The sequence below is a fragment of the Muntiacus reevesi genome, chromosome 2 (genome assembly GCF_963930625.1).
Source record: "Muntiacus reevesi chromosome 2, mMunRee1.1, whole genome shotgun sequence".
Classification (NCBI taxonomy): Eukaryota; Metazoa; Chordata; class Mammalia; order Artiodactyla; family Cervidae; genus Muntiacus; species Muntiacus reevesi.
The window spans coordinates 269,804,567-269,822,151 of NC_089250.1; the positions used below are offsets into that span (position 1 = coordinate 269,804,567).

At 41.2% G+C, this 17,585-nt stretch overlaps 2 protein-coding genes and 2 pseudogenes across 2 annotated transcripts in view; 2 read left to right on the forward strand and 2 right to left on the reverse strand.

The window, feature by feature from the left end:
* The window catches only part of LOC136161629 (small ribosomal subunit protein uS14-like), a 539,148-nt gene that overhangs the window by 515,254 nt on the left and 6,309 nt on the right, over window positions 1-17,585 (reverse strand). The gene's annotated exons all lie outside the window — the stretch shown is intronic.
* The window catches only part of LOC136157556 (zinc finger protein 678-like), a 466,372-nt pseudogene that overhangs the window by 109,016 nt on the left and 339,771 nt on the right, over window positions 1-17,585 (forward strand).
* Window positions 1-17,585, reverse strand: part of LOC136157568 (zinc finger protein 135-like) — a 466,540-nt gene that overhangs the window by 107,871 nt on the left and 341,084 nt on the right. The window lies entirely within an intron of this gene.
* On the forward strand, window positions 6-9,605 carry LOC136157559 (zinc finger protein 85-like; annotated as a pseudogene).

Genomic DNA, 17,585 nt, shown 5'->3' on the forward strand with positions numbered 1-17,585 from the left:
CATGGATGCTTTTGAAGGTGTTTACTCAACATGCAGATGTGAGTTTGGGATGTAACATCTCCAGAGAAGACGCAGAGCAGGAGGAAGAAGAGGAGGAAATGGCAGCTTCTCAGGTGCGTGTCCTTTTCTCCCTGAAATGCCTGGACTGCAAACCTTTAGTTCTCTGCTGCTAATTTTTCTGCTTAGGATGCTTGTTATCACCTTATTTTTTCCTTTTTTTTTTAATAGTGAAAACCAGCTCTTCAGGTTTCATCTCCCTGATGTCCCAGAGCCTTTTCTCCATTGTCTGTATCCCGGCTCTAAAGCATGTTGAATTCTCAGCGTGAAATAGTGACTTTCAATGTTGAATACATTCACTTTGTGAGAGATGAACACGGGGAGGCACTGGTATCTGAGATTCCCTTTGGGATGTGGTTCGGTGCTGGGATCTTAGGGAAGTCGTGGAAATGTCATGATGAATTTACATGTGAATGCAATTCAGCTCTTTAGAACAGGAAGAACAGGAGTAAAAAAATGTCCTTGTTAATAGAATGAACTCAGCATTCCAGAACTTGTCAGAAGTTAAAGTAGCATAGACAATCCTCTATACTGATAAGAAATATGTACTAAAAAATGGACTATTAAGCTACAGATCATGGGAGGTATATAGGAGGTGGAAATTGCAGAAAACTGACATTTTTCTTGATAGATTGAGAACTTGGTTTTCCTAATATTGCCAAAATACCTGGCAGTGATAATGCATTTTTCCATGTACCCTATGACCTCTGATGTTCACTGGTTCAGGTGCTTCTGTGAGATTTCCACGCTATGAAATTCATTTTTTTTTTTCTGTCTTGAACAAGGGTCTTGGAAAGAAAAAGTGATGGATATGCCTATCACAGTTAATGAGGAAATGCCGTATCTTCTTAGTCACTCTTTGCTTTGAAAAATGAACACTGTCAGCTAAAACAGATGCACAATTTGAGAGATGTGAATTAAGTTTTATTTGGGGCAAAATGAGGACAGCCGCCCAGGGTACAGCACCTCATATAGCTCTGAGAGACTGCTCCAAAGAGACAGTGGGGGAAGGTCAGTATGTGATTTTGGTGAAGGGGGAATTCAGTGCAGTCAAGCGCTTACTTTACAAAAGGTTTTCTGCCAGTTGTGGGGAGCTGATGTCATCATTTAGTGGTTTAGTGCTTTTCTAGATATGAAGAGATGCAAGGATTGGGATCATGAAAGCAGTTCTTGAAAATATTTAACTCTCTAAAGACCTGTGCCACCAGATTTTGCTGAAGCAGAATGCTTCAATCCACCCTGAACTCCCTTGAGGGAATTGAAGTCAACAGTTGGAGCACTAAAGGGTTCATTCTCCCCAGAGGCAGATGGCAAACGCCCTTGTTTTTGTTGTTGAGCCACTGGCACTTGACAACACTCACTCGTGTTTAGTAGAAATGCTGGGGTTTAGGAGTGGGGGTTTTCATCACTCAAGCCCAGGCCTGATCATTTCCAGTACACTCCACACTCACATCACAGATAGAGTCTCGTCACATTTCTGTATTTTCCAAAATGTTTACAAGAAACATATTAGTGCTAATCTATGTTCAGCTGTGTTAAATTTTAAAATATAGCTCCATGCAAATGATACAGACTTTGCAGGACATTAAAAGGTTCAGAACCAGAGCTCTCTAATTTTTTATCATTGTATATGTCTGCACCCTAGTCTATTTTTAAAAAATTAAAATAATATCATCCTCAAATATTTGTGTACACTTTCAATCAGTTAAAAATTATCCTGCTTTTATTGACATCACAATTTTTCTCTCTTACTATTAATAAGTATCCCATTTTAGTGTATGTCTGTATGAATGAACATGTTAACATCATTTGATTGATGTTTTTCTTTTTCTTTTTTGAAGATTCCCTGAAGCAGGGAATAGCTACTCACTGCAGTATTCGTGCCTTGAGAATCCCATGGACAGAGAAGCCTGGCAGGCTACAGGCCCTGGGGTTGCAAAGAGTAGGACACAACTGAGTGACTAACACTTTTCTTGTTTTTAGTATTATTTACAAATACAGAAATTTCTATAAACTTTCATTAGAGTTAGCTCTGTGCATTTGTCTGTGTTTTATTAAAGTCTAGAGTCATAAACTGAAGTAAAAGTTAAGCTGTCATTTAAAGAATGTTTGTTAAAATATTTGCCAAAAGATGCAACAGCAACATTATAGATTTTACATTATTTCTGTTATACATTCAAGACTCTGAAAAACTGTCAGAAAGATATATAGTATGTACCAGATCATTAAAGTGATTCTTGTCACCGAGGTTACTATCCTATCAGACCTGTAAAATCTGTAAAGCACTTAAAGTTTAAAGTTAAATATGAATTCTTTCCTTACTATTCTGCTTCGTTGCTGTTCAAACATTGTCACTCATGGAGGAGAATTTTCAACATTACTAGTTCAAATAAGCTTGTTAACAATGTGACATACTGAGCCCACTCCAGAACATTTGGAGCAGGAAGTGCTTTTTAAAAATATTTCCTGTTTCTTTTGATAGACAGTTTATCCTCTGTCAACTGAGTACAACACTCAAAAATAAATATGCCAATGTTGATCTGATTGTTTTGTAATTTTTCTTCTAAATCAGGAGAATTTCTGTAGTGGTTGATGGATCATATCTCATCCTCTTTTCTTGGGGTTAAAAATGTGGTAGAAAACATTACTGTGTAAAAATTATATTGTATAATACCAGCCACTCTCCTAAATCAAAACCATTTCTCTGGCTGGTTTCATCTTGGGTCACATTAGGAAGACTTCCCACGGCCCCATGGCATCTGTACTTTGTATTTCAGGGACGGCTGATGTTTCAGGATGTGGCCATAGACTTCACTCAAGAGGAGTGGGAATGCCTGTTTCTCGGTCAGCGGGAATTGTATAGGGACGTGATGTTAGAGAACTACAGGAACCTGGCCTCCTTGGGTGAGGATACCTTCTTTCCAGAATCCCTTATCTACCCGCTGGGTTTTGGTTCCTGTATTTCTAGAATGTCTCCTAGAATCTTCTGCTTCTTACAATAGTTTTAGATCCCTGCTTTCTATGGGAAAATGGGTGTTTCTGAGTTGAGAAAGAAGACTTTATGATGATTCATTATGATTCTGACTTTTCCTTGATGTGATCTGCCTCCTTCTTCTAGGTTAGTGGTAATTCTCTAGGTTCTGTGGTATAAGAGGGTGCCACTCTCCTTTTCAAATCAGATTTCTACTAGTTACTTACTTTGGCCTTAGTAGTAGTTGACTAGAATCTCAAGATCTTTTCTTTATGTATTTGTTAGTGTTATAAAAGTGCATTCGATAAAGTGTTTCAGGATATAATTTTCTAGGCTATATTAACATTCAACCATGCCTTCTCTACAGTGTTAATATAATGAGCAAGATTACAGTATTGTGTCCGACTCTTTACGATCCCATGGAATAGTCCATGGAATTCTCCAGGCCAGAATACTGGAGGTGGTAGCCTTTCCCTCCTCCAGAGGATCTTCCCAACCCAGGCATCAATACACAGGTCTCCCACATTGCAGGTGGTTTCTTTACCAGCTGAGCCACCAGAGAATGTTAATGCAGCCTAGGAAATAATGTCCCCAAATACTTTATTTCTAGACTGTATTAATATTCTACCATGCCTTCTCCGGGCTTCCCAGGTGGCACCAGTGGTAAAGACCCTGCCTGCCAATGCAGGAGACGTAAAAGAAGTAGGTTCGATCCCTGGGTTGAGAAGATCTCCTGGAGGAGGACATGGCAACCCACTCCAGTATTCTTGCCTGGAGAATCCCATGGACAGAGGAGCCTGGTGGGTTATAGTCCATAGGGTGGCAAAGAGTCAGACATGACTGGAGCGACTTAGCACACGTGCCTTCTCTTCTCACCTGAATACATGTTAGAGTGGGAACTGATGAGTCTCTAGCAACACAAACACTCCTTTTCCTGATAGCAGGTCTTGTGGTCTCTAAGCCGGACCTGATCACCTTTCTGGAGCAAATGAAGAATCCCTGGGATGTAAGGAGACTGGAGATGCCAGCCATATACACAGGTAGGTGTGAATGGATGGAGCCGATGACTCAATGACAGGTCCAAGGATCAGTAAGGAATTCATCCTCTGTCATGTGGTTTGGGAAGATCTGCTTCAGTGGAAATGATTTTAGAGAAGCCTGGGTTTCTTTCTGCTGCTGTCTTAGGCGGATATCACCTGTCCCATCCTGTCTCTTAAGTCATTCCTGAATTCATCTCCACTGATTACTTTTCTCAATCACAGTGAGAACTGAAAACCTTCTCTTGGCCTGTGACAATGTGCATGAATCAGTTACTATTGTATTTCCTGGGGGCCCTAGGAAAACTGTGCACGTTTCTGAATGACTCTAAGACGCTCCTATTAAAGCTTGTTTCTACCGCTAGATGGTAGTATGTGAGTGGAATTGTAGACATACTGCCAAAGTTGTAGGAATACTGTGGACAGAGGGGTTTTTTCTGACTTATAATTTCTAAAACACTGGAAGCTACAAATATGATCTTATACATTTTAAATTTAAGTAATTTCTTCACTGCATAAACCAAAACCTCCCTAAAGAGAAAGAATGCAAATCTCAGTGTTACTTCAAAGTTTCTGTTTCCTTCATATGAACTCATATGAAACGTTAAGTGTATTTGCCACAATTCCTCAATGCTAAAAGACTTAAATATATTCAACTAGCTCAAAGAATTTTCAAATAAATTGGCATAAGATCTTAAAACATTTTCCACTATATTTTTAATGGTTTCAAGCTATTACAATTTTTAGGTAATATAATCTTTTAAAAACATTCTCATTGGAGTACAACTGGTTTACAATGTTGTACAGCAAAGAGAATCGGTTTTAGTATATACCTACTCTTTTAGATTTCCTTCCCAACTAGATCTCCGCAGAGCATTGATAGTGTCCCCTGTGTTCCCACCATATTTTTAAAGTCTCATTTCTTATTTAATTTCTCAAGAACTACTTCTTTATTAATTAATCTTGTTATCAGCTTCCCCAGACTTTGTCCTATGTGTCCTCACTTTCTGATTAGACCTACGTCAGTATCGTTTCTGATGTTTAGATTGAAACATCTAATGCTGCTGTTGCTAAGTCGTTTCAGTCGTGTCCGACTCTGTGCGACCCCGTAGACGGCAGTCCACCAGGCTCCCCTGTCCCTGGGATTCCCCAGGCAAGAACAGTGGAGTGGGTTGCCATTTCCTTCTCCAATGCATGAAAGTGAAAAGTGAAAGTGAGGTCCCTCAGTCGTGTCCGACTCTTAGCGACCCCATGAACTGCAGCCTACTAGGCTCCTCCGTCCTTGGGATTCTCCAGGCAAGAGTACTGGGGTGGGGTGCCATTGCCTTCTCCGAAACATCTAATAGGACACGCTAAAATAAGAAGTGGGTTAAAGAGTTAGAAGGCACCTAGTGGTGTCTCCATTTAAGATGACTTAAGTCAGAAAGTAATCATTAGACTGCCGTCTCTTCTTCATTTAGTGGTTCTTGTAGCTTTTTGTCTTTCTTCTTCCTCTACACCATACTTCTTTGTCCTCTCATTTTGTCACATTTTCTGGGTTTGTGGTCTGTTCTGCAGGCTGCAGGATCCTAGCTCCTCTTGCTCTGTTGTCTTCCCCCTGGGGGGTGAGGTTGGTCCACAGACTTGTGCCCTTCTCCCCTTGATCTGGGCTTTGATTGCTGTTACTGTGACCCGAGCCTGCCCTGGATATTGAGGGGAGTTTCCCCGTGGCTCTGTGGCTGTCACTGCCCTGTCTGTGGTGGGTCTGCTCCCTGGTTGGTGGAACAGAGCCCCCAGATCTGTTTCTTCGCTGTGATTCTGATCTGTGGTAGAGGCAGGTGGGATTGGAGCACACCCCCTGGGAGAGAAGCCCCTGAGGATTCCTGCTCTGGGGATGTTCCCCTCGGGGTGTGCTCACGCGTTGTGTGAGTCTCATGTGACGCTGATCAGCACTGCACTTGGCCCCACCTTAATCATGGGTATCTCTGCACATGGCCCTGGTGTCTCTCAGATGTTATTTTCACCAAGTCACCAGCAAAGATCCAGTGAAATCAGGGCCCAGAATTGCTTTCATGGAGCTGGATCCACTGTGTTGCTCTGGGGCAGCTCAGACTGTGGCCTGGCCCCACCCCCTCACGTACATCCCTACAAAGTCTACAGTTGCTAAAGCTACACCTCCATGACTGGGGGAGCCCTGGTTGTCCTTCAGATGCTCTGTAGGGACTGAGTTGACAAAGCCGGTTGCCTGTGTAAAAGCATGGTTAGCGCAGCTGCGAGGAGAGACTTCAGCTTTTCTTTCTTAACCCTGGGGCTCAGCTGTGCTTTCAGCTCCATCTGAGCATGTGGTCCACGCACAGGTGTCTGTTACAGAGGCTGCCCCAGAGCACAGGAGTCGTCTGCCAATGGAGGAGGGGCATGGGGGAGGCCATGGTGGGGGCTCAATAGAGCCCATCTGGGTGGCAGCCCTTCCTACTGCCAGGGATGAGGGGCCAGCACAGGGGGAGAGAGGCTGCGGTGGGGTTCTTCTCTTTGGGCATCACTCAACAATGGCGCTCTGCTCTATGGTGCTTCAGACTTCCTCCACAAGCAACCCATTTATAGAGCTTCTCCCTCCCTCCCGTTCCCTCAGGATGTCTCCTCATAGCCAGCAGCAGCCCTCTGCCTGGGTCTGCCCTCCACACCCCACGTTCCAGCACCCAGACCTTGTCTGCAGCAGTGGACACTTTCTCAGGCGGGTGGACAGGGCAGGGGTCAGTACCCCATGTGCAGGTCTCACTCTGTCCTTCTGCCACAGACTGTTGCCATGTTGTCTTCCCACAGAGAATGAGGCTCCCCTTCTGTCCCAACTGAGCTCTCCCAGTGAGAGGCTTCTCCGGACATGGAGATCTCCTCTCTTCAGATACCCCCCCCCCCCCCGCCCCAGGGTTGCAGGTCCCATCCCACTTCCTCTCCTCTTCCTTCTTTCTTTGGTCCTACCTGGCTAAGTGGGAATCTTTCTTGTCCTTTCAGGTGTTGTAGGTCCTCTGCTAGTGTTCAGAGGGACCTCTGTGAGAGTTGTTTCATTTCTGATATATGCTTGATGCATTTGTGGAGAGAGATGAACTCCAAGTCTGCCTAATCCTCTTGCATCTTGATTCTTGTGTCTCTATTTTCTCTACATTTTTAAGGATATTCACTGAGGATAGTAGATTTGATATCTTTTACTTTGATAAACTTTTGTTTGGTGTCTTTCAGCTATGTCTTCTCACAACACCTGTGCTTTGATGTCAAAGAATCCAAGGTTAGAAAATTTAATCCAAAAGGCAAACCTAGGAACATATGGAAGAGCTCATCTTGGAAATGAACATTTAATGAAAGACCAGGAATATACGGGGCTTTGTAAAAGGCCTAGAAGAACTTTATATGGACATAAAGGAACTGAGACAGTTTCACATAATGCAGACATTACTACCAAAAGAAATGAGCAATGTGAGTCAAATTGGGGAAAACACCCATTTCAGTTATCAACATCTGCAGAGAAGTGTATCTTTTCAAACAAAGGTTTAAATCATTTTTTGAAACATACACGTTCTCTGAAGGGAAATGTGGAAAATCTGGAAAGTCATCCAGTCTCTACTGCAAATACTCTTTCAAACCACTCTCAACACAGGCTTCAATTACACATACATTCAAGCACGTCTAAAAACCAGATATTTAAAAATGATGGGGAAAACTCACAATATAATCAATTTGAGGGATCTGTGAGCAAGGGGTCATTATTCTTCCACCAACAGACAGTTTCTCTCTGTTCCAAAATGTGTAATGTTTATAATAAAGGAAAAGAGTTAATCCCACCATCGTTGTTCAATACACATCATGATATGGTTAATATGAAACAACTTCTCACATGTAATAACACGAGTCAGGCCTTATGTAAGAGTTCTACCCCCAATAATTACAAGAATATTTACAATGGAGTGAGAAGCTATTCATGCAATGAAACTGGGTCTAAAACTGGACAAGACTCTAACCCTATGAAACATCAGGGACCTCAATCTTCAGACAAGGATTCTAAAAATAGTACATGTAGGGATATCTTTTATCAAACATCAGGTCTTCCACTAAATAAGAGTACACATACAGGAGAGAAGGCTTATAATTTTGAATATAGTGATATTTCTAATCAGTCTTCAAATCTTACTCAACAGCAGTATATTCAGGATCCACAGAAAAGTTACAACTGTAAGAAATGTGAGAAAGCCTTTGCTAACTCATCCAGCCTAAGTAGACACAGGAAAATTCATTCAGGATGGAAACCTTTCAAAGGTACAGAGTGTGGCAATACCTCTAGTCAGAATTCAAAGCTTAGTCAAGATGGGCAAATCCACACTGGCAAGAAACCTTATTAATGTAAGGAATGTGGAAAAGCATTTATGTCTTGCTCAAATCTTAGTCAACATCAGCAAATTCATACAGGGGAGACGCATTATAAATGTACAAAGTGTGGCAAAGTCTGTAATCAGAACTCAAAGCTTACTCAACATCAGCGAATCCATACAGAGCAGAAAACTTACAAAGGTAAGGAAAGCGGCAAAGCCATTTTTAGGTGTTCACATTTCAGTCTGCATCAGCAAGTTCATGCTAGGGCAAACCAAGCAAATGTAAAGAATGTGGCAAAGTGCTTCCTTGTAGCTCATGTCTTACTCAACATCAGGTAATTGATATGCAGCAGAAATCACACAAATGTATGAAGTGTGGCAAAGCCTTTAATCAGAAGTCAAATCTTACTCAACACCAGAGAATTTATACTGGAGAGAAGCCTTATAAATGTAACGATTGTGGCAAAGAATTTAAACAGTGCTCAGGTCTCACTTACCATCAGAAAATTCATACTGGAGAGAAACCTTATAAATGTACAGAATGTGGGAAATCCTTTAGTGAGAACTCAACTCTTATTCAACACCAGCGAATTCATACTGGGGAGAGGCCTTATAAATGTAACGATTGCGGCAAAGCAGTTAGACAGCACTCATGTCTTACTAAACATCAAGTAATCCATACTGGAGAGAAATCTTATAAATGTAAAGAATGCGGAAAAGCCTTCAGTCACTACTCAACTCTTACTAAACACCAGAGAATTCATACTGGAGAGAAGCCTTATAAATGTAGGGATTGTGGCAAAGAATTTAACCAGTGCTCAGGTCTTATTTACCATCAGAGAATTCATACTGGAGAGAAACCTTATAAATGTACAGAATGTGGGAAATCCTTTAGTGAGAACTCAACTCTTATTCAACACCAGCGAATTCATACTGGGGAGAGGCTTTATAAATGTAAGGATTGTGACAAAGACTTTAGCAAGCCCTCAGGTCTTACTTACCATCAGATAATTCATACTGGAGAGAAACCTTACAAATGTAAAGAATGTGGAAAAGCCTTTATCAAGAACTCACATCTTACTCAACATCAGAGAATTCATACTGGAGGGAAAACCTTGTAAATGTAAGGAAAGTGGCAAAGGCTTTAATCAGAGCTCTCACCTTACTAAACATCAGAAAGCACATATTGGAGAGAAACTCTAGTAATAAGTGATGAAAGAGGTTTGTCCTAAACATACACTTCAGGAAATACAGGACCATTTATTTAAGTAAGATAACGAATGACATGAAAAAATGTAGAAAAGTATTTGATGAAAATTAAATCTAAATAAATACCAGAAATTGCACACTAGAAAAAGTGAAAGTTGCTCAGTCGTGTCCAACTCTTTGCAACCCCAGGGGCTGTGTCCATGGAATTCTCCAGGCCAGAATACTGGAGTGTGAGGTGGGTTCTTTACCAACTGAGCTATCAGGGAAGCCCGCACACTTGAAAGCATTTCATCAATTCTATTTGATTGTTCATTCATCCAATTTGAAGTTCCTCTTCAGGAGAAGTATTGTAGATAATAATCCATAGTTAAAACATAGAAAATAGGTATGTTAGTATGGATCACAAGATGAAGGGTTGGTATTTAGAAATGTACAATTATTAGCAATATATCTTTGTTTATATTGACACGATTTGTGATTATTTGAAAACCAAAATATGTTATTGAACTCTCAAATTACTCCATGCCTCTATGCTTCATTTTTAGTGTGTATGCAAATTTATGTTTTTGACGATTGCTACTCAAAGATGAGACAAGGCCTTCTATCCTAGAGAGAAATAATTTATACTTATTCTCCATTAGGAGATTAAGGACACAGTGATGTAGCATGTACACTGAACATTTAAATGCAGGTGTTAGTCATTCATGCCAAACATCCCTATAGGTCACCATGAAATAAGTGTTCAGGGAGTAATTCCACATATTAAAGTAAGATGCACATTTTCAATAGTTATATCACTTGCATTTGAAGGAAAATACAATGACAGTTCACTGAACTCTTGATGTATCTTTATAATATCAACAGATGTCATGAATATTAGTTGACATGTTTCAAATAATGATACCTCTGATACCCTAGAAATGTATGGAAACCCTTCTCAGAAAAGTCATGTAAGTAGTGTACATCTTGTTTCATTCGTAAATGATTAGCCTCCATTTTGTAACCGTAGAAATGACAGTTCTGAGATCATTGTATCAGAGAAATGAATATCGTTGTTTATGCTTGTAATCTGTATTTAATCAGTTACACAGTGGGTTGGAAAAGGTTTTATTCTTTCTATGTGTGATAGTACATGTTAATAAAACTGACGGTTTCTTGTGATAAAGCCGCAAAGTAATGAATGAAGTGTCAACCTACTGATTTAAGGTCACGGGGAAGAATACCTAACAATAAACTCTTTGTTAGCACAGAGGGATGATATCTGTAACAATTAGTTTCCTTACTGCCTTTACGCCTCAAATAATTGGATATTTCCCATCATTTCTCCATTGTACTTTCCCCTCTCTCTAACTGCTGGGACACTGTGATGGTTCCAATAAGGATTATGCAGAGTACTGTTGAGAGCTCCCCTGAACTGCTCCATGCTGTTGCTGCCTCAGCATCTGTCTGGAGAGCAGCATATGCAGCTCCTTGAACTCACGCCAGCCAGCCCTGTGAGCACCTGCTCTAGACAACCACCCACCTTGTGATCAGCAGTCTTGCTGAACCCCAGGTTCTACTTCACAGGCTCCCCCCTTCAATGACACCCTCACAGTGCTCACCAGATTCCTGCTCCCCTTGGTTTGAATGGACCCATCCACACTCAGCCTGGGGAGCCCACAGCACTTCACCCAGGGTCTCTTATAAAGCCCTGAACCCCAAGCACTGGAGCTTTCTCTGCTTGTTCCTAACCTTGACCTAAGAAACTCCTGCCCTAAACCCCCCTCTCCTGAGAGGTCTCAGCTGTGCTGAGTGTGAGGGCTGAAGCTCAGGGCTCCCGAGTGTGGGTTTGGGGGGAGAAGCATCAGAACAAACAGAATTTGCTAAAGACTCATTTCAAGGCCCCACTTCAGACCTGCAGATTCATAACTTCTTAGAGTGGGGACCTGACCTCGAGGGGTTCATATTCACTGAAATGGTTCAGAAAGAATCTTTTAAGTGGTTTCAACGCGGTTTCCTATCAAGATCACATGACCAGAGTTACGTGATAACCTCCCTGGTGCCCTCCCCACAGAGTTCTCTCGGCCCTGTGGGAGCATCAGTGTGGTGTGTAGGATGTGCTCCAGGGGATTCTAAGCAGAGGCCCGGGTTAAGGACGCGGCTCCTGGTCCATTTGTGAGACTTGAGGCCCGGTGTCAGTCCAAGGAGAGGCTGTGGGGTTGGTCTAGGTGGATTTGGATCGGGAAGTCAACTGACATCATCTGTGTGAGCAGAGGGTTAGGAGCTCTCTATGGGGAGAGAACAATCAAGAAATTAGTTCACAGACTGGTCTCCAGGTAGGAAGTGATTGTTCCTGAATCTCTCCTGAGACAGAGGACAGGAGAGGTGAGTATTTTCAGCTTTTCAAGGTCCTTCTGTCTGTAGTGGTGAAGTAGTTGCAGGTTAAAGAGCTGTGCGGATGCCTTTGAAGGTATTTTCTCAAGATGCAGACATACGTTCGCTGCATAACATCCCCAGAGAAGACGCAGAGCAGGAGGAAGAAGAGAAGGAAACGACAGCTTCTCAGGTACATGTCCTGTCCTGGGTCTGGGGCTGTTTGCTTTTCCTCCTGAAATGCCTAGACTGAGGGAACCTGCAAACCTTTAGTTCTCGGCTTCTAATTTTTCTGCCTGGGGTGTTTGTTATCAACTTCTTATTTTTTCCTTTTCTTACCATAGTGAGGACTGGCTCTTTAGACCACTTCCTCCTTGTGTCCCAGAACCTTGTCTCCCTTGTCTGTAGGGAGCATGATGAATTCTTGCTTTCTATGGAGCATGATGAATTCTCAACCTGAATTAGTGACTTTCAACTAGTGAAAATATTCCCTTTGTGAGAAATAAACATGGGGAGGCATAGGTTCTGAGATTCCCATTGGCATGTGGTTCAGTCTTGGGATCTTAGAGAAGTAGGGGAAATTAGCGATGAATTTACATGCATACACAACTCCAAACATTTAGAACAGGATTAAGAATATGTCCTTATGAACAGAATTACCCCAGTGGTCCAGAGTTCCACAGGAAGTTTGGGGAAAAGAAGGAGAAAAGTATGAGAGACCCTTCTCCATGTTGGCAGGAAGGACTCACTCTTAAGTGTAGTCTTAGGATACAGAACATGGAAGTTATATAAGAAGTGAATTTTGTATAAAACTGATATTTTTCAGGATTCAGATCACTGCTAACATTTATCCCATTACACCTCACGTTTTCTGTTTCAGGGGCTTCTGTGATATTGCAAATGTGATGTTCCTGCTTTCTGTCTTTAAAAAGGATTTTTGAAAGATTTAGTGAGGGATGTGTATAAGCTGACAAAATTAATGTAGCAAACCACACATTCTTAGTTCTGTTTGCTTTGGAAAATGAACACTCACCTGTGTTTAGTAAGGTTGTTGCTTTTGGGGAATGGAGGTTTTCATCACTCAAGCCCAGGTCTGATCATTTCCGTTAATAATATACTCTGCACTCATTTTCCAGACAGAATTCTTATCACATCTTTGTATTTTCTACAATATTTACAAGAATGTTACTTATGCATATTTAACTGTTAAATCTAAAATATAATTCAACACAAATGATAGAGATTTTCAAAGGAATAAAAGATTCAGAACCAAGAACTCTGATTTATTTTATGTCATTATGTGTTTTTGCACTGTAATGTATTTTAAAAATATAGAATATTGCCACAAATAAATTCTAAGATTTAAACACAGAAATCTATTCCTGATTTTATAAACGTGAATAATATTTCTCCCAAATAGTGCAAGTTTGTGTGCGTGAAAATGTTAACAGTATATGATATTTTTTCTGTTTTTGATATTTTTGCCAGTTACCTCAACTGGTAAAACATCCATTAGAGTGGTCTCTGCGTTCAGTTCAGTTCAGTCGCTCAGTCAGGTCTCTGTATTGACTTAATTCTTTTTACATAAAATCGAGCTCAGATTCATTGAAGTAAATCCCAAGCTCTACCATTTTCTGAATATTTGATCAAATATTCCAAACAATTTTGAACAGCAATATTTTTGATCTAAAATTATTTATATGGCTCATTCAAGGTTTAAAAAATAAAAGACCGCTAGAAAGTTCTATAGTTCAAAAATAGTCAAAAGGTTGTTTTCTCTGCTAACTAATCTATTAAACCTGTAAAATCTGTAAAGTGCTTAAAGTTCAATAATAACTATGAATTCTTACCTGGCTCTTTTCAGTTCAGTTCAGTTGCTCAGTTGTGTCCAACTCTCTGCAACCCCATGGATTGCAGCACATCTGACAATCACCAACTCCCAGAGCTTACTCAACCATATGTCTGTTGAGTCCGTGACACCATCCAACCATCTCATCCTCTGTCGTCCCCTTCTCCTCTCACCTTCAACCAGCATCAGGGTCTTTTCAAATGAGTCATTTCTTCACATCAGGTGGCCAAGGTATTGAAGTTTCAGCTTCAGCATCAATCCTTCCAGTGAATACTCAGGACTGATTTCCTTTAGGATGGACTGGTTGGATGTCCTTGCAGTCCAAGGGACTCCCAAGAGTCTTTTCCAACACCACCGTTCAAAAGCATCAATTCTTTGGCACTCAGTTTTCTTTATAGTCCAACTTTCACATCCATATATGACTACTAGAAAAAACATAACTTTGACTAGACAGACCTTTGCTGGCAAAGTAATGTCTCTGCTTTTTTATATGCTGTCTAAGTTGGTCATAGTTTTTCTTCCAAGGAGTAAGCGTTTTAATCTCATGGCTGCAGTCACCATCTGCAGTGATTTTGGAGCCCAAAACAATAAAGTCTCTCACTGTTTCCATTGTTCCCCCATCTATTCGCCATGAAGTGATGAGACTGGATGCCATGGCTATAAGCCATGGTTCTTTTACCTCCGTGCTATTCACAATGGCCATTTATCAACCAGACATTTAGTTAAAACAGCTTGTTCAAGATGAAAAACTGTGGCCCCACCCTAGAATTCTTGAATCACAGTGTGCTTTTAAAAAAATTCCTGCTTTGATTGATATTTATCCTGTGGAACACAAGGAAAATCGTCAAAAGTAAGTATGCTACTGTTGATCACATTTTATAATTTTTCTCCCAGATGAATGAATGAATCATAGTCTCTCAGTCATGTCCCACTCTTCGTGACCGCGTGGACTATATAGCGTGCCAGGTTCCTCTCTCCATAAGATTCTCCAGGCAAGAATACTGGAGTGGGTTGCCATTTCCTTCTCCAGGGGATCTTCCCCACCCAGGGATCAAATCCAGGTCACCCGCACTGCAGACAAGTTTCTTTACCGTATGAGCCAGCAGGGAAGTCCAAGTGGCTTTGTGCATCATATGTCATCCTGTTTTCTTCAGGTTAGAAATATGGTAGCGCATATTGCTATGTAAAAAAGTATATTATTGCATAACATCAGACACTTCTTATTGAAAAACTAGCTCTCTGAACTTGCTGTTTTCATCTTGGGTCACATAAGGAAGTCTTCGCACAGTCACATGGCATATGTACTTTGTATTTCAGGGATGGCTGACATTCCAGGGTCTGGCCATAGACTTCATTCAAGAGTAATAAAGTCAGTTCCAAAAAAAAAAAAAAAAGAAAAAAAAAGAAAAAAAATATAAAAAAAGAGAGTCAGTTCCTAGGTAGGTTGATAAGAAGTCTGGGGGTCCCCAAGGAGAGAGGGGTCTGGAATACTCAAGGAAGAGGAAAGGACAAACTTTTCTGTCTACATTCCTTAGTCTTCGTCAATTACATAACTCAGTTTAAACTCTACTAGGGATTATACAACAACAATGTATCCCGCTTGAGGACAGTTTCTCTTTCCTGCAAAACCTTCTGGCTCACCCTGTTATCTGAAAATGTAAATTATGGGAGTGGGTCTAGTAAGATCTTTACAGCCTCCAGACATTCTTTTGATTAATTGTGATGACTAATTAAAATGTATATAACTCCTTTGCCAACACTAGCGAGCGGGCACTCTTTCTGCCCCCTTCTGATGTCTATTTCAGAAGCTTTCTCTACCTCTCTTATACTTTAATAAAAGGCTATTACACAAAAGCTCTGAGTGATCAAGCCTCATCTCTGGCCCCGGATAGAATTCTTCTTCGCAGGCCAAGAATCCAGGTGTCTTCTGTGTTTCAGCAACAACCTTTCAAGAGGAGCGGGAATGCCTGGACCTTGGTCAGTGGATATTGTCCAGGGATGTGATGTTACAGAACTACTGGAACCTGGCCTGCTTGGGTGAGGATAGCTTTCTTCCAGAATCCCTTATCTACCCTCAGGGTTTGGGTTCCTTCACTTGTAGAATGTCTCCTGGAGTCTCCTGCATCCTACGATCTCTGCTATTGAGGAATAAATGGGAGTTTGTGAGTACAGACAGAAAGCTTCATGATGATTCACATGATTCTAACCTTCTTCTTTCTTGAGTTCTCTACTTCCTTCGCTCTAGACTAGCGGTCACTCTCTAACTTTACTTGTATAAAGTCATGCTGCCCTCCTCATAAAGACAGAGGTCCACCCTTATTTTTGGCTGAGTGTAATTCTGATAGAGATCTCAGGATCTGGGTTTTAACTATTGCCTACTACAGTAAAGATGCTTTCTATAAAGCTTTTTGGGAAGTCACATTCTAGACTCTTTACACATTCTCCAAAGCCTTCCTCTCTCACGAGACCGCAATGTTGCTCAGTTGCTCAGTCGTGTCCGACTCTTTGTGACCCCATGGGCTGCAGCACGTCAGGCCTCCCTGTCCATCACCAACTCCCAGAGTTTGCTCAAACTCATGTCCATTGAGTTGATGATATGTCACCCCCTTCTCCTCCTGCCCTCAATCTTTGCAAGCATCAGGGTCTTTTCCAATGAGTTGGCTCTTAGCATCAGGTGGCCAAAGTACTGGAGTTTCAGTTTCAGCATCAGTCCTTCCAATGAATATTCAGCAAACGATTTCCTTTAGGATGAACTGGTTTCATCTCCTGGCTGTCCAAGGGACTCCCAAGAGTCTTCTCCAACACCACAGTTCAAAAGCATCAATTCTTCTGCACTCAGCCTTCTTTATGGTCCAAATCTCACATCCATACATGACTACTGGAAAAACCATAGCTTTGGCTAGACAGGCCTTTGTTGACAAAGTGATGTCTCTGAGTTTTAACATGCTCTCTAGGTTTGTCACAGCTTTTCTTCTAAGGAGCAAGCATCTTTGAATTTCATGGCTGCAGTCACCCAGTTCAGTGATTCTGGAGTCCAAGGAAATAAAGTCTCTCACTGTTACCATTGTTTCCCCTTTTCTTTGCCATGAAGAGATGGGACTGGATGCCATGATCTTAGTTTTTTGAATTTTGAGTATTATGCCAGCTTTTTCACTCTCCTCTTTCACATTCATCAAGAGGCTCTTTAGTTCTTCTTTGCTTTCTGCCTTAAGGGTGGTGTCATCTGCATATCTGAGGTTATTGATATTTTCCTGGCAATCTTGATTCCAGCTTGAGCCTCATCCAACCCATCATTTTGCATAATGTTATCTGCATATAAGTTAAATAAGCAGGTGACAATATACAGCCTTGATGTACTCCTTTCCCAATTTGGAACCAGTTCATTGTTCCATGTTCAGTTCTAACTGTTTCTTCTTGACATGCATACAGGTTTCTCAGGAAGCAGATCAGGTGGTCTGGTATTCCCAGCTCTTTCAGAATTTTCCACAGTTTGTTGTGATCCACACAAAGCTATTAGCATAATCAATGAAGCAAAAGTAAATGTTTTCTGGAATTCTTTTGCTTTTTCTATGATCCAACGGATGTTGGCAATTTCATCACTCACTCATCTGCCTTTTCTAAATCCAGCTTGTACATCCGGACATTCTCAGTTCACATACTGTTGAAGCCTAGCTTGTAGGATTTTGAGCATTACCTTGCTGGCAAGTAAAATGAGTGCAATTGTGCAGAAATATGAACATTCTTTGGCATTGATCTTCTTTGGGATTGGAATG